Here is an 8,430-nt window from a genome sequence, read left to right as displayed (position 1 = left end):
GTTCCCTATAAGATGATGTGTTGTACTTTTTCACAAGTTCCCTTTGTCTTTGTTGTACCTCTTTAGTTGCAATCTTCATGCATTTTCGTAATTTGGAGCAAATAATCAAATAAAATAGAATACAACCAAATATTCCTTGTGAGCGATTGTTTAAGGCCATAGATAGCTGTCCCAATAGAGTTTCAATGCCTTTGATTGTTGAATCATGTGCAACTAACCTCTTGCATCTTTCCATTTGTCCCAATGAGTTGTTGTAGCATACCCCTGATCTCGATCATGTTACTATCCTGCTGTTGATGAGGTGGTTGGTAGGCCAACTATTGCTGGTGCTGCTGATTATAGCCCTGTTGCCTTTGATAAGGCACGACTTGGCCTTGTGGTCGTGCTCCTCTTGGATTGGGGTTGTGCTGTGGCTGGTTTGGTCTGTACTACTGGTTTGATGTTGGTCCCCATTGCTACCCATCTTGCCTCTGACCTCCATAATTATTGACATAATTCATGTCTTCTCTAAAACCCTGGTTGTCATTCTCTCCACTCCACGAACACACATATGACTGGTTTATGCAAGGAGTGCATAAGCCTCCATTTGTGGTATCAACAATGTGCACCTGTTTCGTACCCATCTCATCGATTTTCTTTGTCAGCAAGCTCATCTGGGTCATAAGAGTGGCTATGTTTTCTGCATTTGTGTTGTTTGGGTCAAGAGCGACAGAATGCATTATTCGTGTGAGTGTTGTGTCTCTCGTCATCCAACCTGAATTTTGAGACATCTTGTCAAGAAGAATCTTACACTCTGTGAAGGTTTTGCTCAAGAATGCACCCCCGGTAGAAGCATCTACATTGGCCTTCAGACTATTAGCCAAACCCATATAAAATCTCTATCCTAGCATCTGATCCGGAATGCCATATTGAGGACACTTCACTAACATACCCTTAAACCTCTCCCAGGTCTCTTGCAAAGTCTCAGTCGGTTTCTGCCTGAATTGCAATATCTCATCAATCTGCCTCGCAGTTTTGTTGGGTTGATAAAACTTGTTTAAGAACTGCTTGACTAGTTCCTCCCAAGTAGCAATGGAGTTTATTGGGAGCGAATTCAGCCAAGTTTGAGCCTCCTCGGTCACTGAGAATGGGAACAGTAATAATTTGATTGCCTCACGAGTCATACTCGGTTGTCTTTGAGTGACACATATTGATAGAAAGTTCTTCATATGTTGTTGTGGGTCTTCGATAAATGACCCGGAGAACAGCCCTTTATTCTGCAACAGGTGCAGCATGTTGTTGGTAATCTAGAATGTCTCCGCTTGTATGGGAGGAACCGCAACTGCTGTGGCCAGGTTATCTGCAGTTGGTTGTGCCCAATCATAAAGAGGATCTTCCGGCACAAGAGGTGCTTCCACTCTGACGTTTGGGTCATCTCGATCATTCTTGTTGTTCCCGTTGACGTTGTTTACGTCATCCATTTCAATTTGTTCATTTTGTTTCAGCTGTTTGCTCTTCTTGTTAGCCCAGTTCAATGTACGGAATGCTTTCTCGGGATCTGAGAGTCCTTCAAAGAGTTTACCAGTTCTCAAAGAGCTTCTAGGCATGCACCTAAGTCACAGAAGAGTTCAAACGTGAGAATTTCAATGGAAATATTTTTATCACCACAGAAAATTAATCTAAACCAGAAATCCTAGCAATTCTTCCAAGTTGTAATAAATAACACCGTTACCCGGCAACGACATCAAAATTTGATCACGCCCAATTATGCCTTATAAAAATGACTAAGCGGTCACTGCAAATATATAATCCGGTTCAGTCCGGAGTCGAATCCCACAAGGAACTAACCTATTTACTACAACTTTTAACACTGCTAATGACAAGCTCAAACAATTCCCGGATGCAAGATTTTTAGTGGATAATGAGTGGAATTTAGTTAACTAAGGAAAAATAACAATAAAACTTGCAACAATCTAAAATAGAGTTGAATTCAATGGTGAAATGGTCTAGGGTTGTTGATTTTCCCAATTGTCGGATTAATTCCTGACACGTTAGCTATAATCTCACTGTAACACTCTATAAGAAATATGAGTCCTGGGTTATCGCAATTATCTCTCGATAAATTAGGATAATTTACTAGAAGCATTCTCTCGAACTACTCTAGTTAACAGTTTATGCAACTCAGAATTATTCCACCAAAGCTTCGTTATCTCTAACCCTGCTTTTAAATTCAAGTAATTAATCTCTTAACTTACCTGAAAGTGGTGTTGTTCAACAACAATCTAACCAAGTGTTCTTTCTCAAGCAACACAAGATAACTAGACACGATTAATCAAGGGCCCTTTCAATTAATCACAAGACAACACGTAGTTGAACAATCATAGAGTAAATACAGCTCAATTATATCAAAACAAAGTCAAGACTTCATCCAATAATTAGTTCCATCAACCCTAGATGACAGGTTTAGCTACTCATACTAAGAGATAAAAATTCACTATATAAAGTCATAATCAATAATGGAATTAAAAATAAGAAGATAAAAACTCTAAGGAAAATTCTTTGTCTTTCTTCCGTGTTCTTGCCTTCAAATTCTCTCTAAAAACAGCTATTTTTCTCTTTTGGACGAATTAGGCTTCATATAGGTTTAGGTTAGTCGCCCTGGAAATTACATAATTGACCCTGGGTTCTTGGCTCCCGTCAGCTCGCCCGCGGCCGCGGATTGGACCGCGGATCGACCACGGATTTGACAATTGTTCTGTCCGCGGCCGCGGAGCTGGAACTTGCTCTTCTTTCTCCTTTTCGACCGAGCTATCCTCCGATTGGCCTTCCACGCTCCATATTGACTCCAAAACACTCTTTAGCTTCCTCCTAACTTGGAGTGGCTCCTGCAAAACGTAAAACTCTTAATTAGAACATTTTGTACTTCCAAACATTGATAAAGTGCGGCCAAATTAGAGTGTAAATAGTATTTAAGTTGCATAATTATCGTCTACTATCAGGGAGGTTAGTGCACCAGACTGCCATTTTGATGATAATGTTATCAAATTTTCTTGGTTAAATTTTACTGCTATTTTTGATGGAAAAATGTTTCTATAAAAATATCTTCCAATAACCAAACATCAAAAAATAATTTCTCTACTAAAAAATAAAATAGTATGAGAAATTTCGCTATTTTCTTGCATGAGGAATAATTTCCATCATTACCAAACACAACATAAAATTTATCCCAAAGATTTTACCTCGAATGACCTAATAAATAGAGAACCACATAATTTGCATCCTACTAAACGGGATTAGAAGCAATGGAAAGCTTTATAAGTTCATGATTTCTAAGTTTAGTGATTCTCTGTTAATTTTTTATTTCACATGGGATTCTAATCGAGCAGCTTCAGAAACTTGGCAACCGCTGTTTTCTGTATCAGAAGGTGAGCGCCGAATTAACTATAAAAACGTCAGAGTTAGACTAAATTAAGCACCCTAAACAAAGCTTCAATTAACTGTAATTTTTTTATATAAATAAATAGTATCTGTCACGACCCGGATTTTTCCACCATCAGAGTCGTGATGGCGCCTACTCGTGGTAGCTAGGCAAGCCAACTTAATTACCTTTCCATCACTAGCAATTATCTTTAACAGTTTATAACAACAATATAGAACATAAAGTCTAATAAGAACAATAGCGGAAGTCTGTCTTAAAATGATGAATTTAAAACGCGGAATAGTCAAAAACAACCTCTACCCAAGATTTGGTGTCACATTACTCACGAACCACTAAGGATAAACTAAATACAAAGGTCTGAAAGAAATATAACAGCTGTCTGTCTCGAAACAAGGAGGCAACAGTCTAAAAGAAAACAATGAGAAGAGACGCCGGGCCTGCGGACGCCTGCAAGGCTACCTCAGTCTCGTGAATATGAATCGCCTGCTTTCGAACTACTGCTGCTGCTGTTCCTCAAAACTTGGACCTGTGCAAAAATGCACAGAAGTGTAGCATCAGCACAACCGACCCCATGTGCTGGTAAGTGTCTAGCCTAACCCCGGCGAAGTAGTGACGAGGCTAGACTGGACACCACATAAACCTGTGCAGTTATAGATATACAGCGGAAATCGAATACCAAGCAATTACCAACATGGGAGGGCAAACATGCTATTGGGAGTTACAATAATAACAATAATCCAGAGTAACAACTAACGCAACTTAGGTTCACAGTGAACAAGGAATCAATTCTCAAATGTAAACACATAGCCTCAATAATTGTTGCGGCGTGCAACCCGCTCCATAATTACCATTGTTGCGGCGTGCAACCCGCTCCACAATATCATTGTTGCGGCGTGCAACCCGACCCATATCACTTATCATATATCATTGTTACGGCGCGCAACCCGATCCTCATATATTATCGTTGCGGCGTGCAACCCGATCCTCAACATCATTGTTGCGGCGCGCAACCCGATCCTCAATATCATTTAACAGTCTGACTTCCCAAACAACAGTCACAATTAAGGGGCATAAAATAAGCAAATATTTGACAACCATCCCGGCAAGGGGATAATCAACAACGCTTTCTCTTTCTTACTTTCCTTATCTTATAATTCACTTTACTATTTTGAGCCAACGCTCCAAAGAATCAAGTCATTTCGTATACTTCCAATATTCGTATCACAATTCGAGCCAATGCTCCAGGAATCAAATGATCTATTACCGTTCACATGTTATTCACAACATATAGAAATCCTCCAATAAACACGGAGTTCACAACCAAATCATGATAATCACCTTATAAGACTCACGGTCATGCTAGACACCAATGTATAGATACTCGTCACCATGCCTATACATCGTACTCGATCACATAGCAATTAGCAACAAGACTCCACTCCTATTCCCTCAAGCTAGGGTTAAACCAAACACTTACCTCAAAGCCTTGAAATCCACTTAATCCTCAACTATCGCTTTACCTCGTGATTCCACCTCCAATACAGTGATATCTAGGCATAATTAATTCAACAATATCAATAAAGACTCAATGGCAACTTCTCATAGCCTAGATATAAATTTTCTAGCATTATTCCAAAAATACCAAAATTAGACACCGGGCCCACATGGTCCAAACTCTAGGCTCGGACCAAAATCCGATCACCCATAACCCCACGAGTGCAAATACAAAATTTGTTTTAAGATTCAACCCCAAATTGAGGTTGAATCACCCAAAATTCTCAAAACCCTAACTCTACCCAAAACCCATAATTTCTACCTTGATTTCGTGTTTTTAGGGCTAGGAATTCACTAATTAATGAAGGAAATTGAAGGAAACAAGTTGAACAATGCTTACCCAAGAAGTTTTGATGAAAGGGAGCTTCAATGGATGCCTAAGTGCTTGGAGAAGAAAGGGTTTCGGGTGTTTTTTATGAAAAATCCCGTGCTACTGTTCTGTTTTTAACTTAAAAATTCGCTGGGCAAAATTGCCCTACGCGATCGCGGAAATAGGGATGCGATCGCGAAGGGTACCACTGACTGGTCATCGCGATCGCGTAGAGGGTTACGCGATCGCGTAGAAGAACTACTGGGGGTCCAAGGATTTGGCTTACACGATTGCGTGGTTCAAGACGCGATCGCGAAGGAAGACGACTCGGTGCTATACGATCGCGTGGGGAAGAGCGCGATCGCGAAGAAGGAAATCCCTGTGTAAAAATTGCAGAAAATCTGATATCATCCTAAGTCCAAAACCACCCCGAACACCTCCGAAAACACTCCCGAGCCCTCGGGGCTCCTAACCAATCACACACCCTAACTCAATAACATCTTACGAACTTGCTCGAGCGATCAAATCGCCAAAATAACCTCAAAATCATTGGACCAAGCCTCAAAATCATCATTTTCCTTTCAAACTTCATAAACTTCAAACTTTAGATAGGTCCGAAACACGTCAAACGACGTCCGATTTCGACCAAACTTTACAGAAAGCGCTTAACACATATTTAAGACTTGTACCGGGCGTCGGAACCAAAATACGAGCCCGATACCACAGTCTTTTAATCAATTTTCATTTCCATTTTCCTTAATAATTTCAGAAAAATAATTTCACAGAAAAATTCATTTCTCGGGCTCTACACTCGGAATTCGACTCCGGGCACATGCCCGAGTCCCATATTTTTCTATGGACCTTCCGGGACCGTCCAATCTCGGGTCCGGGTCCGTTTACCAAAAATGTTGACCAAAGTCAACTGTAATCATATTAATGTCAAAATTCTTCAAATTTTTCACAGAATTCACATATTTCAACATAAAAGCTTTCCGGCTATGCGCCCGGACCGCACACGCAAATCGAGGCAAGTAAAAAAAAATGAGGTTTTCAAGGCCTCGGAAGCACAGAATGAATGAGGAAACAGGTGATGACCCTTTGGGTCGTCACATCCTCCACCTCTAAAACAACTGTTCGTCCTCGAACGGACAAAAGAAAGAAGTACCTGAGTCAGGAAATAGATGTGGATAACGGCTCCGCATGTCAGACTCGGACTCCCAGGTCGAGGCCTTAGGGGGCTGACCTCTCCACTGAACACGAACAGAAGGAAAACTCTTCGACCTTAGCTGTCGAACCTGCCGGCCTAGAATAGCTACCGGCTCCTCCTCATATGACAGATCCTTGTCCAACTAGACCGTGCTGAAGTCTAATACATGGGTAGGATCGCCGTGATACCTCCGAAGCATAGACACATGAAAAACTGGATGCACGGCTGATAAGCTAGGTGGCAATGCAAGCTTATAAGCCACCTCTCCTACTCAATCAAGAATCTCAAACGGACCAATGTACCTAGGGCTAAGCTTGCCCTTCTTTCCGAATCTCATCACGCCCTTCATAGGCGACACCCGGAGCAATACTCGCTCTCCGATCATGAAAGCTACATCTCGGACTTTACGGTCTGCATAAGTCTTCTGCCTAGACTGAGCTGAACGAAGCCTCTCCTGAATAATCTTGGCCTTATCTAAGGCCTCCTGAACTAAGTCTGTACCCAATAACCGAGCCTCTCCCGGCTCGAACCATCCGACTGGAGACCGACATCGCCTACCATACAACGCCTCATATGGAGCCATCTGAATGCTGGACTGGTAACTGTTGTTGTAGGCGAACCTGCTAAAGGCAGAAACTGGTCCCACGAGCCTCCAAAATCAATGACACAGGCCCGGAGCATATCCTCCAAAATCTGAATAGTCCGCTCGGACTGACCGTCCGTCTGAGGATGGAACGTTGTACTCAACTGAACCTGGGTACCTAACTCTTGCTGAACCGCTCTCCAGAAGCGCGAGGTAAACTGCGTACCCCGATCCGAAATGATAGATACTGGCACACCATGAAGGCGAACAATCTCCCGGATATAAATCTCAGCTAACCTCTCGGATGAATAGGAGACTGCTACTGGAATGAAATGCGCTGACTTGGTCAGCCTATCAACAATGACCCAAATAGCATCAAACTTCTTCCGAGTCAACGGAAGTCCAGTAATGAAATCCATGGTAATCCTCTCCCACTTCCACTCGGGAAGCTCAATCCTCTGAGACAAACCGCCGGGCCTCTGATGCTCATACTTGACCTGCTGACAGTTTAAACACCGAGTCACATACGCAACAATATCCTTCTTCATCCTACGCCACCAATAATGCTGCCGCAAGTCCTAATACATCTTCGCGGCGCCCGGGTGAATAGAATACCGAGAACTGTGGGCCTCTGCTAAGATCAACTCTCGAATCCCATCAACATTGGGCACACAAACTCGACCCTGTAATCTCAAAACACCATCATCATCTAAGGTCACCTTCGTGGCACCTCCACGCTGCACCGTGTCTCTCAGGACACACAAATGGGGATCATCAAATTGCCGATCACGGATACGCTCCAATAGAGAAGAACGAGCGACCGTGCAAGCTAACACTCTGCTGGGCTCAGAAATATCTAATCTCACCAATCGATTGGCAAACGCCTGAATATCTAAAGCAAGCGGTCTCTAGCTGACCGAAATATACGCAAGGCTACCCATGCTGGCAGACTTCCTACTCAATGCATCGGCCACCACATTGGCCTTACCCGGGTGATATAAGATAGTAACATCATAATCTTTCAACAACTCTAGCCATCTCCTCTGCCTCACATTCAACTCTTTCTGCTTGAACAGATACTGCAGGCTCTTGTGATCCGTGTACACCTCACACGTCACACCATATAGATAATGCCTCCAAATCTTTAAAGCATGAACAACCGCTGCCAACTCTAGATCATGAACCGGATAATTTTTCTCGTGGATCTTCAACTGTCTCGAAGCATAAGCAATAACCTTGCCATCCTGCATCAATACCGCTCCAAGTCCGATACGGGAAGCATCGCAATAGACCGTGTGAGGCCCTGAACCCGTGGGCAAAACCAACACCGGTGCCGTGGTCAGAGCTATCTTGAGCTT

The sequence above is a fragment of the Nicotiana attenuata genome, unplaced genomic scaffold (genome assembly GCF_001879085.1).
Source record: "Nicotiana attenuata strain UT unplaced genomic scaffold, NIATTr2, whole genome shotgun sequence".
NCBI classification, from domain to species: Eukaryota; Viridiplantae; Streptophyta; class Magnoliopsida; order Solanales; family Solanaceae; genus Nicotiana; species Nicotiana attenuata.
The sequence above is the reverse complement of the archived record's forward strand: the minus strand, read 5'-3'. Positions refer to the sequence as shown.